The 19264-nt window shown below is 36.0% G+C and overlaps 1 long non-coding RNA gene across 1 annotated transcript; it reads left to right on the top strand.

Annotated features, from left to right (window-relative positions):
• The first annotated feature begins 230 nt into the window (after positions 1–230).
• LOC113066056 (uncharacterized) lies at positions 231–2122 on the top strand. The gene is made up of 2 exons (XR_003279114.1): positions 231–601; positions 1991–2122. It is a non-coding gene; the product is annotated as an uncharacterized LOC113066056 (long non-coding RNA).
• Positions 2123–19264: the final 17142 nt, after the last annotated feature.

The following is a 19264-nucleotide window of genomic DNA, read 5'->3' as shown; positions in this document are numbered from 1 at the left end:
CCGGAACATTTCCTTTCATCTTGATTTCAAATAAAAGCGTTAGCAGAAAGAGAGTTTTGAGGCCACATGTAAGGGGAAGGGAGCACACGATTACACCGCACTTCACATCTTGAAAACATGCACAGCCAAAGTGTTCAGTAAGCAGAAAAAACCACCCCAGTTGGGAAATTTTACGTCTTGCAGGGTCCCCGCGGGTCCTTAAAAAGTCTTGAAATGTCTTAAATACAATTTTCGATTTTTAAGGTCTGAAAATGTCTTGAATCCTGGAATTTTCCATATGAATGTCTTAAATTTCATGTGGGATCTTAAATTTCATGTCCGACTCGTCATTTTTATTTATTTTTTCAACCGCAATTTGACCAGCGTAACATTTGGGGGCAGCACTTCGTGGGTGCAACCTGCATCATTCCATAGGTGACATACGAGTAAGTGATTGATGAACGCGTTGCGATGATGGTTCGCCACCACGGCAGTTTGCGAAATCGCAAGCATGGGCAAAGACGATAAAGCTGTGGACAAGACCACGATTGTCAGGTCTCGCTATCTTGGTTCTCCGTTTTTGAGCCCCTCAACGGCAGAAGACTTGCTGTAGCACTTTAAGGTAAGACTCTAAAAGTATCATTTAAAATTATTTGAATATGTTAAAATGCTTCATGTGTTTTTGTTATTTCCTAATGAATATTTGGGACAATATATCGATGCGTCACAATTCTTGGATTGATTTAAATTTTTCCGAATGCATTGTGAATTGATTCTGAGCTTAGTTTTTGCACATTGCGCTCTAGGCTAGTTTTTAACCGAGCACTCAAATGCTCATGACGAAGAGCGCTCGTGCGTTCTGCTGAGTCTGATTATGTAATTGATATATTGCTTTTATGACGCGAGATTAATGTAAATGCCCCACTGCAAACACCCTTGTACTTCGCTTCAACCTTTTCGAACTTTATTAATTATTATTTTATAGTAGGTTCAAGTGGTGTGTGTAAGGCATATAAATCATGCAGTGGCATCTGCTGTTAAAAACTAAACTAAGAATTGATTCGAGAGAGAATCGCGATGCATTCAGAAAAATTGGAATCGATCCAGAATAATTTCTCGATTCAAAATGCATCGATATATTGTCCCAGCCAATCAGTTAAAAAAATGTTGTGGGTGGGTGACATCTAGGCATAGGACTACTGCATTATGGATGGAAGGCAGTGCTGTAAATAACATTATTATATAAAGCATTCAATATGCATTATGCTTCTTGCATTTTTTTTATGTGAAAAGTAAAATTGAATTGAATTAAATAATGTAGCCCAGTTCATAGTTAGACTCCAAATATCTGTTTTGTGCTTCTCAATTTTAGGTTAACAACGTTGACACTGAACCCTATCACATAGGCCCAATTTGTGAGCATTCACTATTATGGCTTAACTTGTTTCTCAAACATTTTTTCTTTCAAATCAAGGACCACTTAGCCAATAAAAAAAAAAAAAAACTTGACATATTTGGCTTAATGATCATCCCTAATGCATGTAAAAATGTAGGCCATTTTAGTCTTCTGAAACCATGGCTAACTTCACCTGCTAATAATGTGCATGATTAGAAAACAAGTCATGAGAAGTGAATTGGAAATGTTCAACGGTGTCACAGTCCATGTCAGTCATTTTGGTTGATGACTTTTGCTCACAGACCCTCCTTGGTAATCTGGCATACCTCCATTGGTCCCCAGACCACAGTTTGAGAATCACTACTTTAGACAAACCATCTAATCTAGTGTTCCTGTAGCTCAACTGGTAGAGCACTGATCTAGCAAGCAAGCAAGTTTGGGGGTTCAATTCCCCGGGAACACATGATATGTAAAAATTTATAGCCTGAATGCACTGTAAATCGCTTTGGATAAAAGCGTCTGCTAAATGCATAAATTTAATCTGAGTGAACATGAATGAAAATGTTATCATTCTTGAGGTGGACTTTGTTTTGATTTTATTTTTTATAATTTCAGGAGGGCACCAAGGAACTTAATTTAAGGAACATGCTTTCTGTGTCAATGGATGTATCCACAGTAAATTGGAAAGTCATGGATCTCCTACAACTGGAACATGCAATAAATTTCTGATCCTGATCTTTCCTACAATTGTCTGTCATTCATTAGGTCTATGCATAGATTATTGAATGTGCTTGCATTTATCTGTGTCTGAAATGACATAGAAAACACTAATCAGACCCTGAACAACATTTTCTTGGGGGAGAACCCCCAAACCCAGCTCAAGGCTATTAGGCAGCAACATTTAACCATAATTTAGATCAAGTATGATGAAATGGGCTTTTGTAATGTCCTGGGGCTGTCTTCCATGTCTTTTTCAAACTGCTATGAGGGGCCAGAATAAAAGTTTTCGCGCCCCTTTGACCTGTCTTGAGCGTGGTTGTGATGAGTTGTGCTACACTAATGCTTCGCCACATCAATCTGTGTTGTCGGACTGAACATTTCCCTTTTTTTTTGTTTAGATAAAGTCTTAAATTTTCCTTTTAGAGGACTTAAAAAGGTCTTAAAAGTCATTAAATTTGCTGTTAAAAAATGTGAAGATACCCTGTCTTGTCTTTCAGCCTGCCCTCCATGGCCATCAGCACTCATTAGCATCAAAGAGCATTTTCTATCCGCCTTCCTATGTGCACTTTCATACTGTATGAAATGTTTGCAAATTGCTTTTTATTCTCGTTCTACCCTTTCAATGCTTTCATAAGTAAGATGTAGTAAAAATTTACACAGATTACTGTCTATTCTTCGGGTTATTCTCAGGAAACTGTGCCAGTGGTTCTCCCATGACCTTTATTTTATATACAAATTATTATTATTATTATTATTTTTATTACAGTTCAAAAATGCTTTATACACATACACATGCACAATGCATTCTTGCACTTCCTGTTCAATGCCATTATGCTGTGGCATTCCCTTAATAAAAAAAAAAGGAAAAAAATAAATAAATGTAACTATAATGTAACTATTTTTGTATCATTCATTGTATCATATGATGTTTTGATCATTTTTAGATAACATTTTTAGAAAAAAAAAAAAAAAATATATATATATATATATATATGTATATATATATATATATATATATATATATATATATATATATATATATATATATATATATATGTAGGCCCACCCATATACTGTACATAACTAAATGTAAACATACAAATGACATAATACTAATTCATGCAAATCCGCCACCAATTCATCAAAACATAAAATAGTTACGAAATAAGTAGGAATATGATTTAATTAATTTATTTATCATTATTTAATTTACTATATTTTTTACACTCTATGACAATTCATGATTATGTTAACACTTATATAGGCCTCATGAACCTCAATAGTTTTGTAATGTGATATTTGTACAAATTTTATAAATTATTGAGAATAAAAGTAATACAAGTTCTGGAGCCTCAAATGAGCATGTTAGGATCATGTGACTTAATATAATGGCTGTTGAAAATTCAGTGTGTACTTTTGAGCCTGAGGGGGGAAATGCGATGTATTGATAGCTCAGCAGTATCCATTTCAAATTAATTAATTTCAAATAATCAGGTAAATGCATTACTTTCCTGAAATGTTCCAGTTATGACGCCATTTTCACCGAGAGCACCATTCACAAACCTTTTTGTTCCAGGGAATGTGAAATCATATAAATAGCACATAATAACTGGTCATAATTTCAAAAGGTGTAAGGATCTATGTAGGTAATTAAGCATTCTAGTCGTTTGTTCCCAAGTGGCCCATAGATCAGTGGGGCAAACATATCAAGCGACAGTTTCCGGCTTTACCCAATATTTTATCTTTTCTCACCCAGCCCAACACTCTCAGGTAAAACAATCATGGCAGACAGCAAATGTATTCTTAACACTGCAAAAATCACACAGGCAAAAGGTGGATAGAGCTAACGCTCTTGCCAAAAATGAGCACACAGCCTCTCCCACTCTCTCTTAGGACCTCAAGTCAGATATAAGCTTTAAATAAAAGCGTGCTCAACCAGTCAGAACACCATTTGTTTAATTTTCTCTGACTTCGTTGCAATATTGCCAAAAAAGCCCTGAGGATATTTTGCCCTCCTTTTTCGCAGGTGGAGATGCAATTATAGATGCTCTTTTTATATGTGGAGTTTGCAGTGCACACGTGTGTGCGCGTCTTTTTGTTTTGCATGTGTGTATGCAGAATATGCTCTCTGCACGACTGCAGTACAGAGCTGGATTATGCTAGGGCATTTGCTCTCTCTCTCTCGTCAATGACATTTCCGATGTTCCCCTGAAGGTGATTTTTTTTTCCTCCTTCTGCACCTGTAACCTTTCTCACCTGTGTTTCTTCAACTATAGGCCAGAAGGGGAAGTGGAGTTTGAGAAAGCAGCCCAGACTGACAGATCTGACAGTAAAAACTTTTTTGGATCTTCGGATCCATACGCACTTTGTGAATTGGGAAGTGGGTGTTTGTGGGGGCGTGTGTGGGCTTGCTGATGGAATGGCATGAATCCTTTGGCTTTATTTTCACATGGTTGTGTATCTTGTATTTACTTTAAGTTCTGCTGATAAACTGTAGTTTTTGGATAAAAGAAGCAAAACTGGATTTTTTTTTATTTTGAAGTCAACCATTTTACTTCCAAAACATCACATATTTCAGTACGAAACAAGATTTGCAAAAAAAAAAAAAAAAAAAGAAAAAAAAAAAAAAAATATATATATATATATATATATATATATATATATATATAAATATATATATATATATATATATATATATATATATATATATATATATATATATATATATATATATAAGAAAGTGCATACCAGATCATCTGTGCACTGCATAACCAGTAGCATGTATTATGAACACAACCAGAGTCATGTTTAATGTCATGTTGACTTTAACAGTGAGCATTAGTGGAGTCCCTTGTGTGCTTCACAATAGGAGCACAATTTGTATGGCATATTGCGTAAGTGACATTTAATGGTGTTGCTGTTGATTCATTTCAGTCACTTATGATCAGTGCTGGAAACTGCCAAGATTCACTGGGGATTATCTGACTTTCCAAATGCATTTCAGGCACCAGTGTCCATTTCTATACTTTTCATTTAAGGTTGATATTTAGGCTAACACAACCACGGATATATATACTAACATTTAACATAAAAAAAAAAAAAAAAAAGCCCATGTTGGCCATTAACTTAGCCTAGAGATATGTCTCATTCTGTAATTAGCTTATTGCTGAGGACATGCACTTATAGAATATTAACCAGTTTGGAACAGAACGGCGCCCCTCAGTAAACTTACTTTTCACCTTATTTTTGGCCCTGCTTATGATTGTTCCATTTTGGTTTTGAAGCTGCCCTAGTTGGGTATGAAGACAGCAGACAGCGAGGCAGCTCACTGTTGGAACTGAACTATGGAACATCATTCAGGCAAAAGAGCACGTGTCCTGCAGACAGGATCTGTCATGAATAAACGAACAGTGCAAAATTAGCAGGAAAATAATTGTTCCATGACCTTCACATGGCCATCTTCATGTGACATCTTTTCCTTTTTACTCTGTATACAGTGGAAAGAGTTTTCCCAATGTTGACATGTAGTATGCTTTTCCACGGCAATATCTCATATCACTCGAGACAGGGTTAGAACTTAGGTCTGCAGAAAGTCACCATCTGTGTGGTACTTAATGAGTTCCCCCAAAAGCAAAAACAAATCTGTCGTTATTTTCTCACGTCTTGTCATCCTGAACTTGTATGACTTTTTTTATTCAATGGAAATTTGGAATGATGTAGAACATCTTGGCTGTTCGTTTTTTCTTATAATGACAGTAAAAGGAAACTGGCGTCACCTATTAGACAATGTGGGGCCAGTGTTGGGCATCTAGTTTTATTTTGATACTATAGATCACTCTGACTGGCTTTCCATCTAAGTGAATCAGCACAAGTGAAATGACAAAGTCACAGAGGACTTACAAGAAGGCTCTTCTAATTTTTCTTCATCTTATCTGTGATAATTTTATTGAATCCTGTGGTTTCTCTGTGGTGAGAGAAAAAGACGCAAACCGACTACTGCCCCCTGCTGGTTTGGAGAGTTATTTCCACTCATAAAGACGCTGAACATTCACACTACTAGTCTTTGTAGTTTGTTCAAGTTTTTTTTTTTTTTTTTTTTTTGGCCCTGACACAGGTTGCCATTTAAGTGCAGAATTTAATTTCAATTATCCGCCATTTCAGACAGGAGGAAACATATGATTTATACAAAGACAGCCTGTACCTTATGGTATGAAGGCATATATGCCTTAAAATGTGGTCACAGTAGATTTTGAAATGGAGATGACCACAGATGTTTATTATCAATGAAAGTTAAAGTAAAGTGTTACCCAACAGTCTAAAAAAGGCTCGGTAGATATCTGACGCAAACATGGCATCACTCTCATTCCTAACTGGTGTGCAGTGTGATGATCTCTGCAGGTCTGAGATCAGTATCAGTGTGTGTGAATGTGTGCACGTCTCCTGCTGTGATAGATCTGGAAGGTTCTGGCTCTCTGAGGTCGGTATCAAAGGAAGGCCAAGCTAGAGGCATGCCGAGGGCCTTCGGCAGACCGGGGTTCAAAGGCAGTTATCACCTCTTCTGTCAGATCCAGTAGAGCTCTGCGCTTTGATTGGCTTCTTGTCTTGTTAGAACTCTGCACTTTCTCTTTCACTCACACTCCCTCAGATGAGACTCAATCTCTCTCAGGAGATACAGAAGAATCTGATGGACAGTCTCAAGAGTGATGGCTGAGGACATGAGGATGGTAACTGATTTGTTCAAGACAAAAAGTTGGAAGCCTCCGCACATTTAAATGGAAAAAACATGCTGTTCTAGGGACAAATGTTATTTTTAGTGTTACAGTGTTTTTTTTTTTTTGAGTTTTTGCAACTTGTTTCATGGGACTCGTACCCAAATACTTTGCTGAACCAGGTGTGCTACCAAGCAAGTTTACTTTTTCAGAAAATCCATCCATATGGAGTAAGATATATGATGCAAAAATTACAATGTAATAGTTTAAAAAGCATCCACTATGGTTAAGAACATTTTGAAGTCATAGCATAGTATAGTGCAGCAGTGGTGTCAAAAGTATTGGCATTCATTACTCAAGTAGAAGTATAGATACTAGGGTTTAAAAAGACTTTTGTAGAAGTTGAAGTATCAACTCAAGCTTTTTACTCAAGTAAAAGTGTAAAAGTACTGGTTTAAAAAACTACTTAAAGTATAAAAGTAAAAGTAATGTAAGGAAAAAAAATGCCATTAAGAACAAAAGCTTGGGCCGTGCCACAAGGGCCTATTGTGCACTACCCCACCTCCTCAAAAAAAATTTTTTCTAAAGGCCATAATGACTATAATGTTATATTAAAATGTTCATGTTGAAAAATTTGGGAGGCACTAGGCTACCTGTTTCAGCCACATATATGCCCATTGAAAATGAACTCATTTTAGTACAATGCAAATACATTAAAGAGCTAGAGATATGATGACTAGTTGCCAATAAGTATTGTTATGGTGCAAAAAGTCAAACTTCAGAGGCATGTCATCAATAACCTTGAATGGAATGTAAATGTACATCCAAGCTTAGCTGCAGGACTCTGTGAGGGCAATGGACAAGAACATTGGTGCAGGCTAAAAACAATTACTCTTGTGTGGTTGACTATTTACAATAAACATTATAGTGCTGTCAAAATGAATGATTAATCTAAGTGATTATTCAAAAACTAAAAATGAAAAATAACTCATAATCCTGATACCTTCTTGATTGATAGCTTCTTGTATTCGGTACATACGTCTGCTATGTCCAGTGTTCGGAGGGTAACGAGTTACAAAGTTGATATAGAGCTTCACAGTCCCACCCACAGCCCGAGAGAGCTCTGGTGCCGGAAGTAAATTTCCCATTCATTTCTCCCATTCACTTTCGGAAAAATCCGTATCTAAAGAGTTTTAGAGCATGTGTGAGGATAACCAGCTACGGCTGAACTCATAAGCATATAACATATCATTTCAAGTGAAAAAATTAAGACAAAATCCAAAAAAAGTCAAAGGTACAAAACTGTGTACATATTTTCATTTCGAGCGCAGAAACTACTCATCCCATAAACCACCGCGCCCCATTGAATTCGACTGAAGCCACAACTGCGAACGAGGCAACGAGCCTTTTGAGCGACATCCAAATCTGATGACGGCCGCTCGCGCAAACTTTTTCCTCCAGTGAATTTTATTTTATATAGTGAATGTGCAGTAATAGCAGTTCTTTCAGTATTAATCGTGTAAATAAATAGTGTTTTATATATGTATTGTGTATTGATTTTTATTTTATCATCGTGTATTTTATATTGTGTGCGTGTGTGAAAGTGGTTAACGATAACGTCAGCAATGGTGCAGTGCTTTGTATCTGACTGCAATCACTGCTCAGTTGTCAACACATGTCGTTGCCATTACACAAATGTTCAGTAAATGCACAAAAAGGTATGTCTAGGCTAAATATTGTTTTGACAGTGGCATTATAAAATGCTTGATATGACTCATTTCATATGGAGGCTACAGTAGCCTAGCTAAAGTGGACGATAATGCTAACTAAAGTTACCAACCTCCCTGCAAAACTCTCAATGGCAGCCAAGGAGATCATGATTGCACTGATAAGTCTACCGTGCAAAAACGCAATACAGGTTTTTATTTTATTTTATTTTTTTATTAATGATCTTCAGTCTTCACGGACCTTCGAGGGGTTTAACCAGACGGTTATACGAGCTCCACCAATCAGATGCATCACTGTGGGATTGTGGGATTGTTCAGGATTGTGGGTAATGAAGTACTTAGCCAAGACATAGCGAATAAAAGGCATTTAGATCAAAACAAGGTTAGTGCCCCCATGATCTTTTTACGTTTATATGAGCATATACTGTTGCTTAGTACAGCCGTAGCTGGTTTTAAGTCTACCATGTATGGTTACGTTTTAATGGCTTATACCCCAAATGTCAATGCAGAAATTGCATTGAATTTTTAGTTCCGGCACCAGCTGTGGGTGGGACTGTGATGCTCTATAGCCTAGATATCACAACATTATCATTTGCGTCATTAATCGCAAACGATAATTTATTAAAACGTCTCACTACCCAACTACCTACAGTAGCTTAATTTGTGGAGGACGAAGAGAAAGCACCCATTTGGCAAATGAGCCAGTAGTGAGAAATAAATAATAACTTTTAAGTAGGGTCCAGTGCCTTTTCGATACTTTTAAAATGGTACTGGCGCCTCAACGTGCCTGAACCGATACTTAAAAAAAAAAAAAAAGAACTACAAAAAAAACTATGGATAACATTAAAGAACATTACAAATATTTAAAATAAATCCATAGCTTTCACCTTGGATGCTCTCATTTCCCAAGTTGTGCTTCCCTTAATCTAAGGCTAATAAATGTATTTCACAATCTGGGTCATTATTTAATACAAAAGTACACATAATGTTTCTACTGAATCTCTGTCACTCACTCTGATATTTAGTTAAGATGAGTGCTGTCTGTCACTGTCTTAAATCAGTTCTGTGAATGACTGTATGCTCATTCTTTATAAAGTAGCAACAATCTCGTTTTTAAAATACAGTACTGTGCAAAAGTCTTATGGAAAAGAAAGAATAGTGTTTTCACCCCAAAAAAGGGTTTTAAGCCAGTTATTTATATCTTTTGCTGCAATGTGTCAGTAGGACAGTAGTTTGCCATTAATTTTAATAATAATCTAGTGCGATTTTGAATGCACAAGCAGTTTGACGATGGCAAAATGAATGTTTGGAATTGTAAACTGATATTTTATACTGACCGTGACACTCTACAGCAAAATATATAAATAACTGGCCGAACACCATTCTTTTAAGTGAAAATACTGCCTAAGACTTTTGCACAGTAGTGTATGTATGTATGATTAAATGAAGTATATTTAAATAAGTGTAAGGAAACAGCTGTTTCGTGATTAGCGGTGACAAGCGAAAACTTTACACTAGATGAGAAACCGACTGATCGTGACCTTTTGTAAACTGTATTTATGACAAAGAACTTCACAGATACAGATATTCTAACAATCTATCGGTAAACACACACCTTGTGTCCTCTGTCTCTGTTTGAGCTCGCGCTGCTCCACCGTGGTCGGCGGATTGAAGAGCGCGCTGAAAGACGGGAGGAGACCGGACTGACGCCGGTTTCATTTGAAATTTAAGCGGACTGACTCTGAGGCGATCGGATACTACTGGTTCCAACCTACTTTTAAGAAATATATTTTTTGATAAACGAACCCAAAACTGTCTATGCAGTGTGATGTGACTTGTGTCATGTGCAGGTGTGATGGATCGCGTATGGACCAATAGGGTGTCGGAATGGTATATGTGTATACTTCTCATCCAACCACAATCAAATTCACTCCATCCTGATGGCGCGATTTATCTGGATAGGGTTTTTTTCTTTCTCTCTCTCTGAACGATAACAATCCGGTATGAAATAGCAGTAACGAAGCTATTTTTTTTTAAATGTAAGGAGTAGAAAGTACAGATACTTGCGTGAAAATGTAAGGAGTAGAAGTAAAAAGTCGGCTGAAAAATAATTACTCAAATAAAGTATAGATACCCCAAATTTCTACTTAAGTACAGTAACGAAGTATTTGTACTTCGTTACTTGACACCTCTGAGTGCAAGGAACTGTGCAAAAATAAGCTTTATTAACCAGTAATCTGCCCCTGGAATCATAACTTTCGGTGAAAAAGTTGAATATTCAGGTACTATTTGGGTATTAATTTTTGTTTCCAAATTCCTATACTGTATTTAAACATATTAAAAACGTGGATTCAAGATTAAGTGCACTTTTAAATATAAAAATATACTCAACTATGTGACTTTTGATTTTCAAAACAAAATAAACCCTTTATAACTTGAGGAATATAGAAGATTAGCTCTGAAGGAATTTCTTAATTAAAACAGAATGAGATCCTTTTTTGAAAACATTTTAAATATATCTCAAAGCACGTTTTTCATGTTTACTGTCATTTCTGTAGAAACATTTCTCCCTTAATCTGTACATACAGACACACAGTGAGCCCTTTGTGAAATTCTATAGTGCTACCAGAGCAGATCCAGGAGTTTGATGAGTGAGGCTGCTAAGAGTAAATCAAGTGAATAACTGTAAAGCATGGTGGCATGTTATGCCTGTGACAGGCTGGCCAGCAGCGACACATATGAAATGTATAAGCATGTGGAGAAGAGGGCACCAGCCTCATTCACTTTCCTCTGATGTCCTGCTCACTTTGAAGATGTCCTCCAGGTCTGCTCTCCTTAGAATCTTTATCTAAGCGCAATAGATGAGCAGGGAAATAAACTCTCCAAAGGCTGAGGATTCGTGAATTTTATGCTTAAATTTCCTCTATTTCAGAGATAAACTTTCACACCATGAAAATAAAAATTTGTCATGAAAAACCTAGCACCTATACAGAATGCTGACCAGTAAGAGAGGTTATACGTATTTTATAGTGTTGTAGTATTTTAAAAGGAAAACTGGAAAAAGAATTGACATTCCAGAGATGTTCTGAAGAATTGAGATTGTTTCAAGATTTGAAAACTTTCAGAAATTACATTATAGAAATGTTTGCATTTTATGTTGTGATAGGTTGTTCTTTAATTTATTTGCATACTGTATTGCAATAGGACTTTTATTTGTTGTATGCTTGTAATTTATCCAGTCTTTCACATGCAGCATATTAAGCCATATAGGGTTTTGAAACAATGTTGCCCATTCATTTTCTCCAAAGGGATTTTCGAGAAAAAAAAATGTATAAGGCTTTAAACAAAAATGGTAGCCTACAAATAACAGTTGTCAAAGTGTCCGTTTTAGTTAACAATAACAACACTGAATTTGATGACTATGTATTACTGAATATAAACTAAGCAAATAAAGTATATTTAATTAACCAAACAGACATGCACATTACATTTTAAAATGTTTCTTCAAAACAAACTGTGACTGCATTTCTCTGTCATCTGATTGGTTTCACGAGTCTACAAGCACTTATGGAGTCTGGGATCGATCATAAACTAGCAATCAAAACTAGCAGTTTAACTCATGTGCCTTTACTCACTCATACTTTTTCACATCCAGGAGAACTTTAAGAATAATCAACAGATCCAAAAAAAACTTGAAAGATTTACACACCCACCATCATAAAATGAAGGCGGCACATGTCAGGGTTTTAAACCAGCTGAGGTGACTGTTCCTGGACAAAACATAGGACGGAAGCAGCTGGGAAGACAAAGAAGAGAGAAAAAAGAGAGAGAAGGGGGGTGTGGGGTTTGCCAGCACATGTTCCTCAGCCAGATCAGTTCAGCATCTTTCTTATCTCAACACATCTGTTTCCTCAAGCTTCCACCAGGGTGACGATCCCTTTTGGATTCAACAGAGGAGGAAACCAGAGCTAGTGTTTGGCCACTCATTTTGAGGAGACATAGTGGAAGTGCCCAGCTTGGAGCTACTGACTGGAAGTGTGTCATCCAGAAGCATTGCATCATCAAACAATTGTTATTAAGTAGAAAGAAAAAGGTGAATGACTGCTTTTCACAATGTTACTGCTCACAAACTATAATTAGCAGTGTTTGTATTCCTATTATTGCTAACTGTGCGTTCACACCGCCGGCGTCGAGAGCGTCAAAAAGCGCTCTTGCCGCTCTGCTCACGACGCTGCAGAAAGATTCGTGAGCGCTTAGACGCTCTGACGTAGATCGAATGCTTATTTTGTATTTAAAGTGGCCGCAAAGCAAACAAGCTTGTTGATCTCGTGCAGACTAACCACAAGGAGGGTAACGTTATAAGTTAACCTCATTACATATTGTTGTGGACGAGATATTAAGATCCTTTACTTAAAATTAACAAATCTCAGACACCTTGGTCAACGTATCACTTTTAATTTATTTTTTATGTCCCTGTACACAAACAGGGACACCTCATAGATCATTGCAAACTTGAAACAGCAATAATCAACCTGTCCTCCATTGTGCTTGGGAACTAATGGTCGGAGCTGCGTTCTCTGGAATCCTCTCAAGCGGTGGACTTCTACGTTCCGATTGGTTGCTGCCCAACCGCGTCATAGCTCATTACCATAAAGTTGCCTTGATTTCAACTCTCCTCGACGCTCTCAACGGCCAAGTCGCGCCGCGCCGCTCCTCGTCGCTGCTCGTTGCCGGCTTACATTGAAAATGAATGACTTCCGGCCGCTTTGACGCTCTCGACGCCGGCGGTGTGAACGCACAGTAATACAACAACAACAACAACAACTACTACTACTACTACTACTACTACTACTAGTACTAATAATAATAATAGATCATACTGTAATATTTAAGTCAAATACAATTTTAAATAGCTAATATCATTAAAGTGTGTCAGTTAAAAAAGAAAAAATAAATAAAATACTGTAAATAGTAGTAGTAGTAATGGTAGTACTGGTAGTAATAATAAAAATAATAATGATAATGATAATATCAAATAGCTAATATCAATGCATAATATCAGTTGAAAATTAATTAATATTTCACTACTCATACTACTACTAATATTAACAATAAAATATACTGTAATATTTAATATAATAATATAAAATATGAAGTGAGATGTTCTAGTTATAAAAAAATGTCAATTCTGCATAACATTTGAGTTAAAAATAATTCATATTTTTCTTCTTGCGTATTAAAATAAACATAAATATTATTAATATTAAAAATTTTAACTTCTAATAGTAGTAGTGGTAGTAAACGATATAATATACTGTGATATTTAATTTGAAATACAAAATAAAATAATGTTTTAATTAAAATGATTAAAAGTTGTGGCAATACCCGTATCGTATCATATTGTATCATATCGTATCATGTCATATAACGTATCGTATCATATCATATATCATATTGTATCGTATCATATCATATCATATCATATTGTATCGTATCATATCATATTTCATATCGTATTGTATCATATCATATCATATCATATTGTATCATATCATATCATATCATATATCACATCATATCATATCTTATCTTATCATATCATATCATATCATATCATATCATATCATATCATATCATATATCTCATCAGCAGTAGTGCATGTTATGCTCCTTTTCTTATATGAGGGGTTAGAGTTTCATTCAGAATGACCTGTTGGCACAGCAAAGCATGATGCTATACCTCACCTGAGCTCTTTAATTACTTTTATAGAATAACATTTCCCGTTTTAAGGCATAACGCATCCAGAGCGGGCTGGGAAAAATACATTCACAATTAGCCATGTATTTTGTGGTCGGTATGAGATAGCACAGAGAGATTTACGGCTGTAGAAAAGTTTCCCCTCCACCGGAGTCTCTCTATCCATCTGTATGGCAGAAAATGAGCAACTGATTGCATTAGTTTCCCTTTCTCCTCTCAAAGGTCTCTGCAGATGTTGGATGGAAGGGGGAGGGAGCGACACTTCACAGTTGTGCAGGGATTTGGCCCACAGGGGTTAGGAGAAGTGGGTTAGACAACCAGCTGTAGCTGATAAACTCTGTCGTACCCCAGCCCATCCGTGTGTACAGAGAAGAATCCACATTTCCTCTGCTTTTTGAAAGGTTTGGTCACACTTCATTTGACAGAGCTCATGTTATGTGTTACCTAAGCAAATGCTGAATAACAATAAAGAGCCACATGTACTTTATATTTCGAGTTATTTCCAGTATCCCTCCATTTATCCAACTTACAGGAAATACATTTACAGTAATACACTTAGGACTTAATGGAAACAGGCAAGCAGGTTTGAGAGTTTAAAAGCAGAAATGTTAAGCTTGTAGTTTTGCTAATGCACTTGAATTATCCAGTAAAAAAAGTTCTAGTCACTTAAATTATGTTTGGATTACTTGATTGATCCTTTTGAGGAAAGACTACTTTAGTAATTTATTTCATTTTATTTATTTATTTATTTATTTATTTTTAATTAATTTTTATAAATGATTGTTATATTTGATAATTAATATATTTAATATTATATATTAATAATGATTATATTTTTCAGAGTATTACACATTTTAATAATTGTTGAAATAATTAAGATAATTGTTGTACATAATATTAATCATATATGTAAAAAAATAAATATTATTGTATTTTATAATTATTTAATCATTTTAATTATTGAAATAATGAAATGAGCAAATTAGCAACCACCAGACAACATCGTAGCAATTGCATACTGTATTAAAAAATGTATAATAAATACATTTTTACTATTATTAATTATTCTGATATTTAATATGTGTAATATATTTGTAATTACATGGTAATATAAAGGATCATGAACACAGTCAGTAATACTTTTATTGTACATTGACTGTGTTACATATTTTACAAGTACTTACAATAGTAATAACAGTAAATTATGAAGAATTATGGTAGCTACACATTGTTAAATTATATTTCTCTATACGTATTTGTATAATTACATTGTAACAAATATTCTTTCAAATAAAGTTCAACTCCAAAATCTATAGCTGTGGATCAACCCTCTTCCCGTCTCTATCTCTCTCTCTCTCCCTCTCTCTCTCTCTCTCTTGATTTAAACCTGGGGCCTCTCTGTCATATGATGCATTCATTCCATCTCCAAGTACAAAATGAACCAGGGTGAGCCATTGTACTCCTCCAGCGTGGAGGTGGGCCAGTTCTTGTTTGCTCAGCAGTCCTCCACAAAGCTCAGGGTGCCCCCAACCCCTTTCTATTGAAACAGGAGTTCAAATAGCAATGAATGAAACCAGAGGAGGATAAAGACATGGCTTTAATAGGGCCACAATACCACCAAACAAATCTAGACTTTAACATTTTCTAAAGAATAAATGGTTTCCCTGTTGAAAATCTGCTGCCATGATCCTAGGGCTTTGAGTGTTTTTATGTGTTTGATTGGGTGTTATAAGTGTTTGCTAGTTTCTTACCAACCAAAGTTAAAAGAGTCTACCTTTAAGACTCTATGGAATTCTACTCCCCAAATATGCCTCGGGATCCTTCCTTGTGGTCTCTTTTTTTTTTTTTTTGGTATCTTCTAGGTGAAAATTGTAAGTCAGATCACTTGGAAGTGGTTCCAGTGATTTGAGGTATCATATGTCTGTATGACTGATGGGATGAGTTATACAACAAAGGTGAGGGATGAAGTCTGTGACATCATCTCTAAATGCCGTTCCCATGCTGTGCTGCATTCTTCCTTCTTGAGGAAATGTAAAAGTAAAATATTCAAATGTTCTTAGAGCTTTAGAGATTCATCTGGAGCTAGAATCACACGAGACATTTTACCGCATGTTGAATCTTCATGAGAAGGCTGAGCGATGCCAAATCGCTTTTCTTCCCTTGATCCCATCTTCAGTCTAATGCTTCATTTGAAGCTTTTTCTTGGCGTAGAGGAGTGTCTGGAGAACACCGTGTGATTGTAATGTCTGTCAGCTATTCAATCTTCAAGAAATAGGAAGATCAGAAAGATCGCGAGGCTCCTCTGAGGTGCCATCAGGAAGCTAGCGAGCGAGAATTTGTGACTCTAAGCACGTTCTGCTACAGGATAACTTTTCTTTATTACTCTGCCCCCCTCAAATGTTGTTTTTCCCATCTGTCAGACTTCGCCTCCCAAGGGCAAGGCAGGGTAGAAATCAATGCCCGTCTTTATGTTGCTTCACACATGGGAATAAGAACGAGAAAACCCAAAGACATTTTTAACAAGTCGCTCCACAAGCAATGTAAGCACCACTACAGAGCAGTTCCACAAACGTTCAGGCTTTGTTCGCGATATCGGTTCTTGTTGGCGCAGTCTTGTTCCACAAGTTTCCTAAGTGGCTTCGAATTAAGTCACGTACAAGACATTTCTAGCATGGTACCAGAAGAGTTTCACAGGCGGAAGAACACGCTGTGTATTGTTTTGCCGAGCTTTTGAACATATGCTGGGGCGTTCTCATCTTCAAAAGCCAAGAGTAACAAACACAGTGTGGCATTTACAAATCCGAGTCTCACAAGATGATGTCTTCATACCCATCTCTCGCACCTGAGACGCAACAGCAAGATTAAAGCAAACAGATGTAACAGATTCCTCCCGGTTAACAAGACAAGCAAGAACAAAAACAAGCCGATCTTTGTCACTCACATCTGCTTCTGCCTGAAGCCACCTCCGACAACTTGATTGAAACTCTATTTGATCTCTCAAAGGCATTGGATCTAATATGACAATTATACACTTGAACCGCATGCTAGCTGAGTGCTCTTCATGATAATGAAACTCAATATGAGTTAATTACATCCTTCTGTGGCCACAAGCCCGGTTATGGAGCGCGCCAGCATTTCATGCCACTTCAGAATGTGATTATTTCAAGGGCCTTTGAGGAGATATTAACAAAAGGTTATTATAAAGAGATGTCCACGGGACCACTCAGCAAGCGTCTTTTCCAGTCTGGTCAACACATCCCTGCCATCGTAACATTAATGCTGAGATCCCATTACCTCTGTTAAATCAATGTAAGGGTGCAGAAATGAACATCTGGCTGTTGTCGGGCCTCCAGGGCAGCGCCATATGGAACAGGGAAGAAGGGTGTATCACATTCACCAATCCTGTGGAGCAAACATCTTCCTGAAATCAGCTGTCCAAGAACTGACCAGCAGCTGCTAAACTGTCTTTGCCTTGAGCATTTCTGAAGAATAGCCAAGTAGAAAATCAATGTCATCCCGTTTGGCATATGGGTCAATGACTTTTCTATTTAGTTATTCAACGATACATAAAAAATGTGATTCTGGAATATACGTCTTCAATAATAAGCATGTTTTCAGTTTCTCAATTCAAATTAATTTTGATAATTTTTGTGGGGCCCAAAAAAATATCCAAAGCATCTTTGAAAGTATTCGAAGATAATCTTTAACAATTATTTATTAAAGACAAATGGCAAGGTTTTAAAATATTAAAATGGTTGATCTTTTTTAAAGAGATAACCCCTTACACCCTCTGTGTGTGTGAGTATGTTTATTTTTTATTTTTTTAATCAATCATAAAATGGGACAACCTCAAGAAAACTATGATATTCATGGTTCAAATGTTCATGGTTTTTGAACATTTTTACCTTGAAACATATAATTGAAAAAAAATGATGATAGAGATTCAAGGTGCTAGGAAATATATTCCCTTCATCTTTATAGTTAAACCACTTGACATTTCAGTTATGCAATCAACATATTTACCGAAAAATGGATTTAAAGGCATTTATACAAAAATATATAAAACCAACACGAATACAAAGATTACATTTCATAGAATATTGCGCATATTTTTATCTAGATTTTTTTTTCTTCCATCATTCGTATTTGACATTTACCCAAATACATTTTACTCATCACTGTGACAGCAGACTGTAGCACATTCACACAAAATGACAACGTTTGATAATTCCAAGCATAAAGGAAAATTGCATTTTTTTGATTCTCATAACGTTAATATACAGTATATATATATATATTTTTAATAAATAATAAACTTTTAAAGTTCCATTTAGTCCCATTTCATGACAATAACAGCACTTATCTCAGTTAATTATTTTAAAATACAGAAGCTGCGGGATTTAATTCGATTTTTATGTGCAATGCAGGGCTCCTAGGGTAAGGGCTGTGCTGTTGGGTATCCATTTGAGGCAAAAGTAATCAAATGATTTGTAATGCACTCTCTCTGCACAGCGGAAAATGGGAAATGCAGCATCTTAAGAGATAAGAAATCAGTTTCTGTTGTGTTTTGATTTGATCAAATCTAGTGAGAGTAATGCTTCAAGGTACTCACATACTAGTGCTCCAGACTCTCTCAAGACAAATGATAAAGCTGACCTCCAATGCAAAAAAAAAAAAAAAAAAAAAAAAAAAAAAATTTCAATGCACTAAAAAAAAGCAACATCAGTGCTTTCCTTTGAGAAATTAAACAGATAAAAGTATCTTGTGCTGTGTGATACAGCGAGAAAGTGCATTCCAATCCAGACAATATTGAAAAATCTCTTTTAAAAAGTCCCACATCTTTTGTTTAGATGGGAGAAATTAGCAATTGTCTCTTTTCATAAAAAGTAAATATATAATTCAATGGTCTCACTTTATATTAGGTGCCTTTAAAGGGATAATTGAAAATGTTGTCTCACCCTCATGTTGTTTCAGAA

Source organism: Carassius auratus, chromosome 49 (assembly GCF_003368295.1).
Source record: "Carassius auratus strain Wakin chromosome 49, ASM336829v1, whole genome shotgun sequence".
Taxonomy (NCBI): Eukaryota; Metazoa; Chordata; class Actinopteri; order Cypriniformes; family Cyprinidae; genus Carassius; species Carassius auratus.
This window is presented reverse-complemented; position numbering and strand designations above follow the sequence as displayed.